The sequence below is a fragment of the Nannospalax galili genome, unplaced genomic scaffold (assembly GCF_000622305.1).
Source record: "Nannospalax galili isolate Female #2095 unplaced genomic scaffold, S.galili_v1.0 scaffold8, whole genome shotgun sequence".
NCBI lineage: Eukaryota > Metazoa > Chordata > Mammalia > Rodentia > Spalacidae > Nannospalax > Nannospalax galili.
Window position 1 is genome coordinate 291835 of NW_008358318.1, and position 14468 is coordinate 306302.

At 38.6% G+C, this 14468-nt stretch overlaps 1 protein-coding gene and 1 non-coding gene across 2 annotated transcripts in view; one reads left to right on the forward strand and one right to left on the reverse strand.

The window, feature by feature from the left end:
* Nlk (nemo like kinase) overlaps positions 1-14468 on the reverse strand; it is a gene marked incomplete in the record, with an annotated part of 174144 nt that overhangs the window by 140057 nt on the left and 19619 nt on the right.
* LOC115068174 lies at positions 9381-9484 on the forward strand. The gene has a single exon (XR_003847554.1). It is a non-coding gene; the product is annotated as a U6 spliceosomal RNA (small nuclear RNA).

The following is a 14468-nucleotide window of genomic DNA, read 5'->3' on the forward strand; positions in this document are numbered from 1 at the left end:
AAGTACATCAACAGATATAGTTTGTGGACTAGAAAACACTATGTAAGAGGTCAAATCTCTTCTATTTAATCTATAGGTTTACTTTCCTGATAAATATCCCAAAAGATTTTTTTTTTAGAAATTGACAAAATTCTATAATGCTATAAAAAAAAGATGTTTCTAGAACAGTAAAAATACTCTTGAATGAGAAGAAAAAAATTGGAAAAACTGTACCATGTGATTTTCCAGTTACTTTAACCTTGATGATTCTTTACCCTGAGGTCATCTGGCATTGTGTGATGCTATGTATTGTTGCTGCAACTGATGACATGCTAAAAACTGGACAGGCTGAGGCCAGGGATGCTGCACACTCTATAATACACAGAATAGCCTCTCACAAAAATTATCAGGCCCAAAATGTCAATAGTGCTAAGATGCAGGGACCCTACTCCAAAACTGTAATAATCAGGAAAATATGGTATTAGCAAGAACAGACAAAAGGACAGATAAAACAGAATGCAAGTTCAGAACTATCCTATATTTACATCATCAACTGATTTTCCACAACAGATCAAAGCTATTTAATAAGAAAGTTTTTTAAACAAAAGTTGCCAAAACAGGTTACAATCAAGAGAAAATGAAACAGAAAGACCTTAACATCAACAAAAACTCTTCAAACCTGTCTTATTCCATTTGCAAAAATTAATGAGACAGACATTGCCCTGAGCATAAAAATTAGTTACAAAACGTCTAGGAAAAAAAAAAAAGAATATTTTCATCATCTTGAGACAGGCAAAGATTTCTATACTGAACCAATGATATATCAGTACAAGAAAAAAAAAAGGGTAAGTTTAATTTCTCCAAAATAAAAATTTCTGATCATCAAAAAAATACCATTAACAACATGAGGAGGCAAGTTACAGAGTAGGACAAAATATAGATAAGACAAGTATTCAATAAAGAAGGGAAGGATGGAAGGGAGGGAGGGAGAGAAAGAAAGGCTGACTCCTATAGTATATTGATAATAGTCACTCAACTTTTTGTATTGGGAAAAATGTGGTGCACTTACAGATAGTGAACACAAAAATGAGCCAAGCATCATTAGTTACCATGGAAATGTAAATGAAAACTAAAATGAAATAACCATTTCACACACATTAAAATGTCTACATTCAAAGACTGGCATACATTCCAAGTATAGACAGTTAATTGGAACTTCACCTTTGGGGCATTGGTACAAAACAGTAAAACTACTATGAAAAATTAGCAGTTTAATAAAGTTAAATATATGTCTACTCTACAATCCAGCAATTCTATACCTAGAGGTCTATTCCTAGAGAAAAGAAAACAAATATTCACAGAGGTTCACATAACAGCCTAAAACTGGAAACAGCATAAAGATACATAAATTGTGCCACACTCACAGACTGAAATATGATTTAATACTGAAAATGAAAAAAAGAACGATAAATGCAAGCAGCATGAACTACAGAACATGTGTAGCAAGATAAGCCTGATCCCTAGAGTACACACGCTCACTGCCTGACTCTGGTTGTGTAAGATCTGAGAACAAGCAAAACTAAGCAAGCTGGCAAAACTCAAAGTGGTTGCATAGGGCACAAGGGGGATGCACAGTAGAATTCACTGGGGTGATGAAACTGAATCTAGATTAAAGTCTGACTGAAATCTGATAAAAGCTCATCAAAACTAGTATTTGAGAGCTGCATAATCCAGGTCTTGTCTTGTCTCAAAATGTCAACAACAGCTGGGTGTGGTGGTCCCTGCCTTTAATCTCAGTACTTCAGAGCAGGGAGGGGAGGGCATCAGCAGACCTCTATGAGTTGAGGCTAGCCAGTCTCCAAGTCAGCCAGGGCTACATAGTGAGATCTTGCTAAATAATAATAATTAAAAAAAAAAAAATCCTCAAAAAAGGTGAGTTCAAGAGCAACCTGGGTAACTTAGTGCCTTTCTCAAAATAGAAAAAAGTAAAGAGGGACATATTGGTAGAGCACCCTAGGTTCAATCCTCAGTATCACTAAAACTAAAAGTGGCAGTTGTATTAGTAAGAAATAAGCCAAATTTGTGGTAAAAGTTTTAGCCATAAGATTAAGTAAATATGAGCAGGCTCTGCCAGGTGTGGTGATGCTTGCCTTTAATCCCAGGACTCGGGAGGCAGAGGCAGGTGATTTCAAGGCCAGCCTGGTCTACATAGTGAGTTCTAGGTCAGCTGGGGCTACAGGGAGACTCTGTCTCAATTGTAAACGTGGCCATGGCTGATTGTGTGGGTGAGGGCTTCTCGTGCCAGCTCTTCAGAAGTTGAAAACTACAAGCCTGAGGCTAGTCTCAGCAACTAATGAGACCTTGTCTCAGATTTTTAAAAAAGGGCCGGTGGGTAGCTCACAGGTAGAGTGACTGCCTAGCATGTGCAAGGCTTTAATATCAAACGCATACTACAAGAAAAAAATTAAAAATTTGTATGCACCTAATAAGAGCTTCAAAATATGTAAAGGAAAAACAGAACTGGGAGCATAATAAGATTCACCAGAGTAAGAGATTTTAACCGTATGGTTTATCCATAGAACGATTAAACAGGGGCTGGAGAAATGACTTAGTGGTTAAGAGCATTGATGGCGCTTGCAGAGGACCAGGGTTCAATTCCCAGCACCCATATGGTGGCTAACAGCCATCTGTAACTCCAGTTCCAGGGGATCTGACATCCTCTTCTAATCTCTGTGGGCACTGCACAACACAGGTGCATTTATATACATGCAGTCAATACACTCATACACATAAAATATACTTAAAATATATTACACATATAAGATGTTTTAAAATTTATTATGTATGCTATTTAAATAATGCAATTAGCAAATTTCTGATTGTGGCCATATATAAAACACAACACTAAGCAACTACATGGTATATTCCCAACAAATTCCAAGGAAATGATAGCATGTAGACCATAGAGACTAATAACAAAATCATATCACAAAGGAGTAACTTGAAAATAAATATTATTTTAGAGAATTAGATACACTGATTTTTTTTTAGAAAAGTGCAAGAATAAATATATTAATGGAGAAAGGTTGGACTTTTAATTTTATTTGTATTTATTTTATTATATATATTTTTAAATCTCTCAAATTCTTTATTCAAAAATACAAAGGCGAGGCACAGTGTCTCCCCACCATGGCCTTATTATTTTTATGTGTATGTGTGTATTGCCTGCATGTAGGTAAGTGCACCTGTGTCGTGCAATGCCCACGGAGAACAGAAGAGGCTCTTGGATCCCCTGGAACTGGAGTTATGGACAGTTGTTAGCTACCATGTGGGTGCTTGGATTCGAACCCGGGTTTCCCGCAAAAAGTGTTCTTAACCACTGAGCCATCTCTCCAGCCTGAAAGGTTGGACTTTTAACAAAGGTTTGTTCAACAACTATAGCCATATGCTAAAAAGAAAAAGGAGGTCCTCCCAAACATTACAACCAATATGTGAAACAAAGATGGCAATATAAAGCATGAAACCATACAACTTTTAGTAGAAAATGGAAAAAATAGCCATGATCTGGGTTAGCCAGGAATTTCTTCATAAAATACCAAAAGCATGATATGTAAAAGAAAAAAAAAAAAAACCTGTAACTAAATCTCTGCATTGCAAAAGACATTATTAAGAGAATTTTTTTTTAAAACCTACAGAGTAGAAAATATTTGTGCATGACACATCTGAAAGATGATCTAAATCTAGAGTATCACAGAAAGCATTCAGAACCTAGTAGTTATTAGGCTAGGAGTATAGCTCAGAAGTAGAGCACTTGCCTAGCATCTGCTCTCGCTGGATGAGAACCCTAGCATTCCCAAAAGGAAAAAAAATGAAACAAAACTACACTAACATTAAAGAAACACACAAACCAATTAAAAAGGCACAAAGGCCTAAACAGACACTTTACCAAAAATTAATAAAAATAAAGCTAAGAAGTACTTGAAAAGATGTTCAACATCTTCAGTCATCAGAGAAATGAAAACCTACAATTAGATAGCACTACATACCTAATAAAATGGTTATAACTGGGAGCTGGAGAGATGGCTCAGCAGTTAAGAGCACTGGCTGCTCTTGCAGAAGACCTGGGTTGGGTTCCTAGCACCCACAGAGAGACTAACAACCATTGGTAACGCCAGTACCAGGGGGTCCAAATACCCTCTTCTGGCCTCTGTGGGCATTGCATGCATGTGGTGTATTTACATGCATGCAGGCAAAACACTCATACATATGAAATTTTTAAAAACGGTTTTAACTGAAGAGAAAAACAGCAGATATTAACAGAAGGATGTGGAGCAAATGAAACTTGTACTTTGCTAGAGTAATGTAAAATTACAATCACTTCTGAAAAGTTTGCTAGTTTCTTATAAACCTCAACATGACCCAGCCATTATACTCTTGAACATTAACCCAAGAGAAATTAAAGTCAATGTTCATATAAGATGTATAAATGAATGTGAATGTTCATTCTGCTCTATTTGTAAAAGCCAAAACTAGAAATAACTCAAAAGTCTGTGAAGAGGTTTCATGTTACAATATACAAATGAAATGGAAACAAACAAGCTGCTCAGAATATAGGTCATAAGAACCAAAATGTGCCAACGGGATCAAGTACTTCACTGCTAGGTAACAAGTCACTAGCCATTTGCTAGAGAAGTCTGAACTGTACAGCATGTGTAGAAATTACTGTAGTCCAGTGTGTGAGGCCAAGGAGGCATACCTGGCACAGTACTTGAATATCTGAAAATAAATTCCAATGATAACATACACAAAGGGCTGAGGATGTTGCTACTCTTTCAAGGAATGTGGCAGTGAAGGGAAAGAAAGAAGTCAGGTTGGTACTCTAGATGAAGATGAGAGTTGAATTGAGAGGTAAGCCTTGAGCTTCTGAGGCTAGAGGCCAAATTGAAAACTGGGGAAGAGGAAGAGGTTGAAAACTGAGGAGCAAAAGATGAGCCCAAAGCCACTTAGGGAAAAAACTAGAATAAAATCCACACAGAAGTAAAGGAATGCTAAGTATGCTGATATAAATGTGTCTGAGGGTGGAAGAGGAATTAGCCACTTCTTGCATCTTTTTGGCTTTATTTTCTCTATAAAATAGCAGATGAAGTTCCCTGCAGATAGTGAGGAAAAAGGTAGAACAGAATCTTGATTAAGAGCAGCAGAGGATGAAATAACTGAGAGAGCAGCCAGGAAGACATACCTTGATACAGCCAGGTGTGGTGATGCACGCCTTTAATCCCAGCACTTTGGAGGCAGAGGCAGGTGGATCTCTGTGAGTTGGGAGGCCAGCCTGGTCTACATAGTAGCAAGTTCCAGGTGAGCTGGGGCTACAGAGACCCCCTGTCTTAAAAAGACAAAGAAAGAAAGAAATGCCTTGACATAAGTGCCAAGACTTTGCTAAAGAACTCCAAGGGTCCAGCCAAGATTATAAACTAGGAACCATGTCAAATTACCATAAAAACACCTGTATGTTTGGAGATGAATTTATCACTGCCAATCTAAAATAAAGTCTGCATCCACAATAGGAGTTAACGCTGACCTAGACTGCTACAGCTGCATTTTCCCAGTTTTCCAGATCTGCTACTGGTCCAAATCATTCTCCTTGAGCCACCTTTTAAAAGAAATCTGATCACTTTAATCATCTGTTTAAATCTATTTAAGAGCTTCCTACATTCTGATAAAATCTGAAGGTCCTTCATAACCTAACCTCTTGTTCTCACTTCTTAGCAATCGCTCCTTTATCCTATACTCTGGCCATTATGAAGTAATTCCAGGTCTCCAAACATATGACCTCTTATAGCCATGACTTTGTACATGAAATTCTCTATCCTTGAGGCATCCTTCCCTGAATCATCCAGGTGTGTTCAGCCTGGGGCCTGTGGGCCACATGTGCCCAGGTTAGCTATGAATATAGCCCAATACAAAATTGCAAATATACTTAAAACATTATGAGAATTTTTTTGTAATAAAAAAAAAAAACTCCAATTACTCAGCTCTCTAGTGAGCTTTGTACATAACATGATGTTACAATGTCAAAAGGCTAGATGTGCCTGTACCCTTTTGTCATCAAAATCTCACTGAGAGGTCAGTCCCCTAATCAAGCCTAATTAAAAAAATTCACTATATAACTGCCAAGATACCAATTCACAGCATAATGCTGTAAAAAGTGACCCTTTAGAATTGTACACACTGAAACCCTGGGTTTCCCATCTATATCTTCCACAACAGGCACTCTATGGATATCTATATTTTTTCTCTTGTGTGCCTTGCACATGCTGGGCATGTGTTCGGCCATTGGGTTACACCCTCAGCCCTGTACGTATACCTAAACTTCAATTTATTTACAAATGTGCAAGTACTTATGTTTCTTCTAGGTAGAGACTGTGCCAGGAAAGCCTCATTGGCTGTACCCATTAGACTAGGTACCACAATCACTCCATTTTTCTCCATAAAACTAAGATGACAAGTACTAATGGGTAATAATAAAAATCGTTAATATCCCTTGAATGTTGACTATAGATAAGACACTGTCATTGTCACATTTAATTTTCACCAAATTTGAGATAAATACCATTACAGTCTCTGTTTTATAGAAGAGAGGAAACTGAGGCACAATGCTGTAAAGTAATTTGCCTAAAATCATACCAGTGAGTAGCAGAACATGAATCTCTACAGACTCTCTCAAGAGCTTGAACTTAAAAACTTGTTTCATGCCTGCCTTCCCAGCACAACATTATATTAATTTTATTTATTTACTATTTTTTGTCTTTTTTGAGACAGGGTCTCCCTGTAACCCCAGCTGGCCTGGAACTCACTACGTAGACCAGGCTGGCCTCGAACTCACAGAGATCCACCTGCCTCTGCTTCCTGAATGTTGGGACTAAAGGCATGTGCCACCATACCAGGCACATTATATTAATTTTATTCCCAGTCTACCTTCAGTATTCAAAGCTTAGTACACAGGTCTTCAACAAATGTCTGCTAACCTAAGGATGCTAAATTCAGGCCTACCTACCTACCTACCTACCTACCTACCTACCTACACACACACACACACACACACACACACCTTCATTAAATTTCTGCCTGTGGATTTCTATTATTCCCACCACTCTCTGAATATGTCACCTACCATGTTAGAGCCATCTTTCTTGGCTCCTATTCATTTGTAAATCTAGTAAGCTGTCTATGCTATTATCCAAATTATCAATCAAATGTTACAAACTCATACAATTAGGTTTGGAAAGTTGCTTTTAACATCTCAAATCTGCACATACACTTAACTGCTTAACTGAAATTGTAGCTATTTCAGCTATTAAAGAGCTGAAGATTAAACAGGTTATATTAGAAGGACTTTCCATAAACTTTTTTACCTAAACTTTTCTCAAGGCTTAGGGTTTTTCAACAGGTAAGTGAATGCCCTTCTCCATTTCTTTCACATGATTTCTTGGTTTCCACAAACACCCTTCTCAGGGTTCTCATCTTGTCCTAATTCCTTTCTGCTAATCCTTGTTTGTCCTAGGAGAAATAAGATGTTCCATACATGTTACTAAATGAACTTTTATGACAATGAAGGAATAAAGCTTCTACAAGTTTGACTCTACAAACATCTTTGGAGGAAGTGAGGGAGGAAAGAACAGAGGAAAAGTGTACATACATATAAAAAAATCCCAGCTGGGCATGGTGGCCTTAATTCCAACACTTGGGAGGTAGAGGCAGGGGGCTCTTTGAGTTCAAGGCCTGCGTGGTTTACACAGTGAGACCCTGCTTCAAAATAAATTAAGTAAATAATTTAAAATTCTCAGTTCTAAATTTTTTGCCTCTTGGATGCCAAACTAAACTTTGAAATAATATACTACTCATTTTGGGAGGAAAAACAGTTCTAGTTACCAAACTCATAACAAACAAAAAGGGTGACCTCTTGACAAAATCAGTTACCTTCATTTAATAACTTTTGGCAAGAGGTATCTATCCTAATTTATATGACTCATACTGTAGTACATGGCTTTAATACTAAATTCTTCATTATCCAGGCATAGGACATGTCAGTAAATTTAAGGATGTTTACAACATTATACAATTCTGCTTTCATGTTTAAAAATAAAGATTTTGTTGTTTCACTTTTTGAGGCAGTCATACTATATAACCCAGGCTGACCTCAAACTTTCAATCCTCCTGCTTCAACCTCCCTGGTTAGTCATGGGATTACAGGCATATACCTTAAAGTCTGGCTTTGAAAATAAGGTCTGGGGACTGCGGAATCAGCTCTGTGGTAGAGTACTTGCTTAGTATGTGTGAGGCCCTGAGTTCAATTTCCAACACCTAAGAAACAATTTTTTTGGGCAGGTGGTTTTTTTTTTTTTTTAATTTCCATGACCTATGTATATTTTCTTTGTAGTTTCCTTTATTTTTTTAATTTTATGTGTATTCGTGTATTGCCTGCATGTAGGTAAGTGCACCTGTGTCATGTCATGCAATGCCTGCGGAGGACAGAAGAGGCAGTCAGAGCCCCTGGAACTGGAGTTACGGATAGTTGTTAGCTGCAATGTGGGTGCTGGGATTCAAACCCGGGTCTTCTGCAAGAACAACCAGTGTTCTTAACCACTGAGCCATCTCTCCAGCCCTGAACATATGGCATTATTTTCCAAAACAATTAATTTGGTAATAATAATTTGAAGGAACTGGGGAGTAGCATAGTTGGTAGAGTGCTTGGCTAACGTGAATGAGGCCCCGAGTTAGATCCCCAGCACCACATAAACCAGGCTTGGTAGTGCATGCCTGTAATCCTGGCATTAGCTAAGTGGAAGCAGGAGGATGGGACATTCATCCTTGGCTGCATGACAAGTTGAAGCTAGTGTGGGTTACATGAGACCCTGCTCCAACATTACTAATTGTTTGTATGTCTCTTACTATAGCAAACTACAAGAATCATTCATTATTAAGGCCATTAATCTAGTATATTAGAATGAAATAGCCTCTCCTACCTTAAAATCACAAAGTAAAGCTTCTAAGGAAATTGTATATCTACTTTTTTTGTTTGTTTTTTATCTTTTTGAGACAGGGTCTCCCTATAGCCCCAGCTGTCCTGGAACTCACTGTGTAGATCAGGCTGGCCTTGAACTCACAGAGATCCGCTTGCCCCTGCCTCCAGAGTGCTGGAATTAAAGGCATGCGCGGGAAATTGTATATTTACTTTTAAAGAAGAATGTGCCCTCATTAGGACTCTCACATCAGTAGTACTTAGGAAATTAAATAATACTGAATGTTACATTGGTCATCAGTGCTATGTAATCATAACTAAATCAGCAGAAAGAACACCTCTGGAATTTTTAAAAACTACATTCCTTAAAAATACAATTTTAGTGCTTGGTTTGGCAGCACATATGTTAAAACTGGAACAACACAGAGATTAGCATGGTCCCTGTACAAGGATGACACACAAATTCACGAAGAGTTTAAAAAAATGCAATTTTAAAATCTGCTTCTAATTATAAGATCATATATTCCTTTTAAAGGTATTTCAGGGCCAGAGAGACAGCTCAGTAGGTAAAGGTGCTTGCTGCCAAGCCTGGTGACCCAAATTCAATCCCCAGGACCCACATGGTGAAAGGAAAGAACAGGCTCCTGTAAGTAGTCCTCTGACCTCTATCCACACATGGTGGCATCTGCACTAACACATTATGTATGTATATATAAATAAAAAATAAAGGTATTTCATAGAATTATAGAGTGGTAATACTGGAAAAACTTGTACTTCAACCTCCAACTCTCAACAATTTGAATCACTCACAATGTCTATTAAAACTAACTGGTTCTGACTGGGCATGGTGGCGCATGCCTTTAATCCCAGCACTCGGGAGGCAGAGGCAGGTGGAACTCTGTGAGTTCAAGGCCAGCCTGGTCTACATAATGAGTTCCAGGACAGCTGGGGCTACAGGGAGACCCTGTCTCAAAAAGACCAAGAAAAAAAAAAAAAACAAAACAAAACAAAACAAAACAAAACAAAACAACTAACTAGTTCTACCAGCACCTTTAACACTCCAAGTTCCTGTAGCCTCTAAGTAGAACTGGTGCTCTGTCTTAAAATTCAGGGATTAGGGCTATTGAGATGTGTCAGCCATAAAGGAGCTTGCTGCCAAGCCTGATAACCTGAGTTCAATACTAGGGCTCACATGGAAGAAGGGAAATACTCCTGTAAGTTGTCCTCTGACTTCTACAAGTGCACCAATAGCATGTGCCCAATCTCCCTGATAAATAAATGTAATCTTAAAAATGAAGTAAAATTCAGAGATTATTTAATTCCCAACATCCCTAAAATGAAATTTCCCCAAACTCAGATTCCAGTTTTTTCTTATTTTTTGAGACAAGGTTTCACTCTGTAGTCCAGGCTGGCCTAGAACTCTCAGTGATTCTCCCGCTTCAGCTGCCTACATATTTTTAAGGCCTGATCATTTATTTGGTGGCACATGCCTTTACCTACTGAGCTCTCACTATACAGTCCTGGCTGGCCTGGAACTCAGTTTGTAGACCAAGCTGGCCTCAAACTCAAAGATGGACTTGCCTCTGCCTCCCGAGTGCTGCGAGCCTTGGATTCTTATTTCTGGAAGTGGACAAGCTCAGCAAGGACTCCTATGTCTGTTTGCGCACCGTTCCTAGTGCTTCTCTTTTGCTTCCATCATCGTCTTGACTAAAAATCTAGGCTATTCTACAGATTCTTGTCCTTTGCATGTTGTTTCTTCAGAGCAATTATCATGACTGTTTTGTAGGACACATCAAGTAACAAGATTCTCAGCACCCACATGGCGGCTACGAACTGTCCTTAACTCCAGTTCCAGGGGAATCCGAAGCCCTCTTCTGACCTCTGCGGCATGGCACAACACAGTGCACTCACATACATGCAGGTGATACACTCATACATATAAAAAAATAATAATAATAATTTAAAAAGCCATATTTTACCACTTATGAGTAGTATAACGTTCAGCAGTTTACTCTTCATAATAAAGGTATAGAAAACTATAATCCCACTTCACTAAAATAACCATTGCTGGTAGATAACCTAGACTTTTCTAAAACATATAAGCAATTTTTTTTTTTAATCTTAAGGGGGCAATCTTTTATTGATTCCCTCTTAAGTTGTAGGCATCTTTCAAAGACACTCCAGTATTCATAGGCATTTAGGTTGCTTTCACTCTGGGAAGATTATAAATAGCATTAAATGGACATCTTTCTAAATATATCCTTGTATTTAAGCTCAATGATTTCTTCAAAGGGTTGTGCACTTAATTTTGAGGAATTGTTCTCAAGATTCCATTCATCTACACAGCATCAAAAACTGACATTCTAGTCAGGTATGATGGCACACACCTTTAATCTCAGTGCCTGGGGAGCAGGAGCAGGTGGATCTCTCTGAGTCTGAAGCCAGCCTTGTCCTACTTAATGGGTTCCAGGCCAGCCAGGGCTACACAGTGAGACCCTGTCTCAAAATTGAAGTTGTGTTTTCTGCAACAGCTTGGAGTTATCATTTATTTTAAAAAGTCAATCAAGGGTTTGAAGAGATGGCTCAGTGGTTAAGTATATTGGCTGCTCTTGCAGAGGACCTGGGTTTGGCTCCCAGCACCCACATGGAAGCTAACAACCTTTTGTAACTCCAGTTACAGGGGATCTGATGCCCTCTTCTGACCTCCATGGGCACTGCATGCACACGATGCACTTACGTACATGTAGGCAAAACACTCATACACATAAAATTTTTAAAAAATGTTAAAAGTCAATCAAGCTGGATGCAATGGCACATGCCTGTAAACCCAGCATTTGGGAGCTGAGGCAGGAGGATAGAAAGTTCAAGGCCAACCTGGGCTATGTACATAGCAAGACCCTGTTTCAAAAACCAAACAAAAAAAAAACAAGCAGGTTTAAAATATTATTTCTAGGGCTGGAGAGATAGCTTAGCAGTTAAGAGCACTGACTGCACTTCCAGATGATCTGGGTTCAGTTCCCAGTACCCACTTGAAAGCTAAAAACAAGTCTATAACTCCAGTTCATGGCATCAGACACCCTCTTCTGGTCTTTGCAGACACTGCATGACACAGGTGCACTTGTATACATGCAGGCAAAACACTAATACACATAAAATAAAAACAAATTTAAAAATTTCAAGATTTCAGAATTAATGAATGTGATAATCCTTTTTTTAATTATTATTTTTTAAATATTTTATTTATTATTTTTATTTTATGTGCATGAGTATATTGCCTGCATGTAGGTCATTGCACCCATGGGGAGGACAGAAGAGGCCATCCGATCCCCTGGAACTGGCATTACGGACAGCTGTTAGCTGCCATGTGGGTACTGAACAACCAGTGTTCTTAACCACTGAACCATCTCTCCAGCCTTGACAAGCCTTTAATTTTTAAAAAACAGTTTGTACTTTAAAAAATTTATTATTTTTATTTTATATGTATGAGTGCATTGCCTCCATGCACATGAGTGTACCTGTGTCGTCCAAGGCCAACAGAGATCAGAAGAGGGCGTCAGAGGGTTGTTAGTCATCATGTGCGTGCTGATTTTCGAACCCAGGTCCTTTGCAAGAGCAGTCAGTGCTCTTAACCACAGAGCCATCTCTCCAGCCCCTATATTTTGTACTTTTTCAATGAACTGCCATTCTATTCAGGTTTTCCCTGTAGCCCCAGCTGGCCTGGAACTCTCGATGTGTAGACCAGGCTGGCCTTGAGCTCAGAGATCCGCCTGCCTCTGTCTGAGTGCTGGGATTAAAGGTGTGCGCTACCATGCTGGGCCTTGAATTGCCTTTTTGACTGTAAATTTTCTTGTATTGTTCATTTTAATATCTTACTAATTTTAAGAATTTATTTAAATATTAAAGATACTAATTTTTTTTTTTTTTGTGGTGGGGGCGGAGACAGGATCTTACTTTGTAGCTCTGGCTGGCCTGGAATTTGATATACATACCAGGTTGGCCTCAAACTCACAGAAAGCAACCTGCCTCTGCCTCCCAAGTGCTGGGATTAAAGGCATGAGCCACTTAAATTCCTGGCCTAACTTAAATTTTTTATTATACTTTTATTTATTTTTGTGTGAACATGTAAGTAGTACACACACATGGCATGTGCATGAATGAAGGGTGGAGGACAATTTGTGGGAGTCAGTTCTCTCCTTCCACCATGTGGGCTCCAGTATCAAATTCATGACGTCAGGCTTACAGCAAATACCTTTTTACCTGCTGAGCCATCTCATCTGCCCAAAGATATTAACTTTTGTTTATCATACACTCTTCCAATATTTTCCTCAAAAAGTTTTTTACATGCCAGGTGTCGTGGTGCACACATTTAATCCAAGTCCTCTGGAGTCAGAGAAAGGGAGATCTCTGTGAGATGGAGGCCAGCCTGGTCTATAGTGAGTTCCAAGTGAGCTGGGACTAGGAAGACCCTGTCAAAATACATACACAATTTTTTTACATTTATTTATTTACTATTTATTTATTTATTTATTTAGTAAACGGGGTACAAGTACCATGGCACACCTGTGGAGCTCAGAGGACAACTTGAAGGAGCCAGTTCTCTCCTTACTATATGGGTTCTGGGCATAGAACTCAGGTCATCAGACTTGGTGACAAATGCCTTTACTCTTTAAGCCATTTCAACAGCCCAAAATTTTATTTTTCTTCTATACTTTGTGATTGTGTATGTTTGTGTGTGCACACGCTTGTGTGGTGTGCACGTGTAGTATGTGTATGCAGCAGGCTGGCCAACAAGCCCCAAGGATCCTCCTGTCTCCACTGCTGCACCCTCTATGGCTGGGTTTACAGATGCATTTTTAACTTACCTGAGCTTAATTTTTATATGTGAATATGGTATCTAACATAACCCTCCCTATTTGTTGATTAAATATTCCAAAAGAAGTACAAAACCAGCCAAGCACAGTGGAACATGCATTTAGTCCCAGCACTAGGGAAGCAGAGGCAGGCAGCTCTCTCTGAGATTGAGGCTAGCCTTGTCTACATAGCAAGTTCCAAACCACATAGGGCTACAAAGAAACCCTGTCTCAAAAAACCAACCAAACAAACAACAAAAGCACCACTGGTATGCTAGAAGTGGGTCATATTGATCATGAGACTGTTACATTTTCTGAAACTTGTAGGCTGTAAGACACAGCCATTAAAAACTATATTACATAAATTTGCATGAATGAAATAACTCATACTTAAACAAAGTAACAAATGCTCAGAAATCATCACTCCTTATTTAATTTTACAGGTGTGTAACATCTATCTTACTATATGACAAAATTCCTTTATGACAGTATGCCACTGAGTGCCAGCACTTTTGCCCATTCCACAGGAAAAGATTTTCTATTAGTAGCTGGAAATTGGTCATTACAGAAGTATTTACATGATAGAAGGAAAAGATCAGTAAACACTACAAATAGAGCTG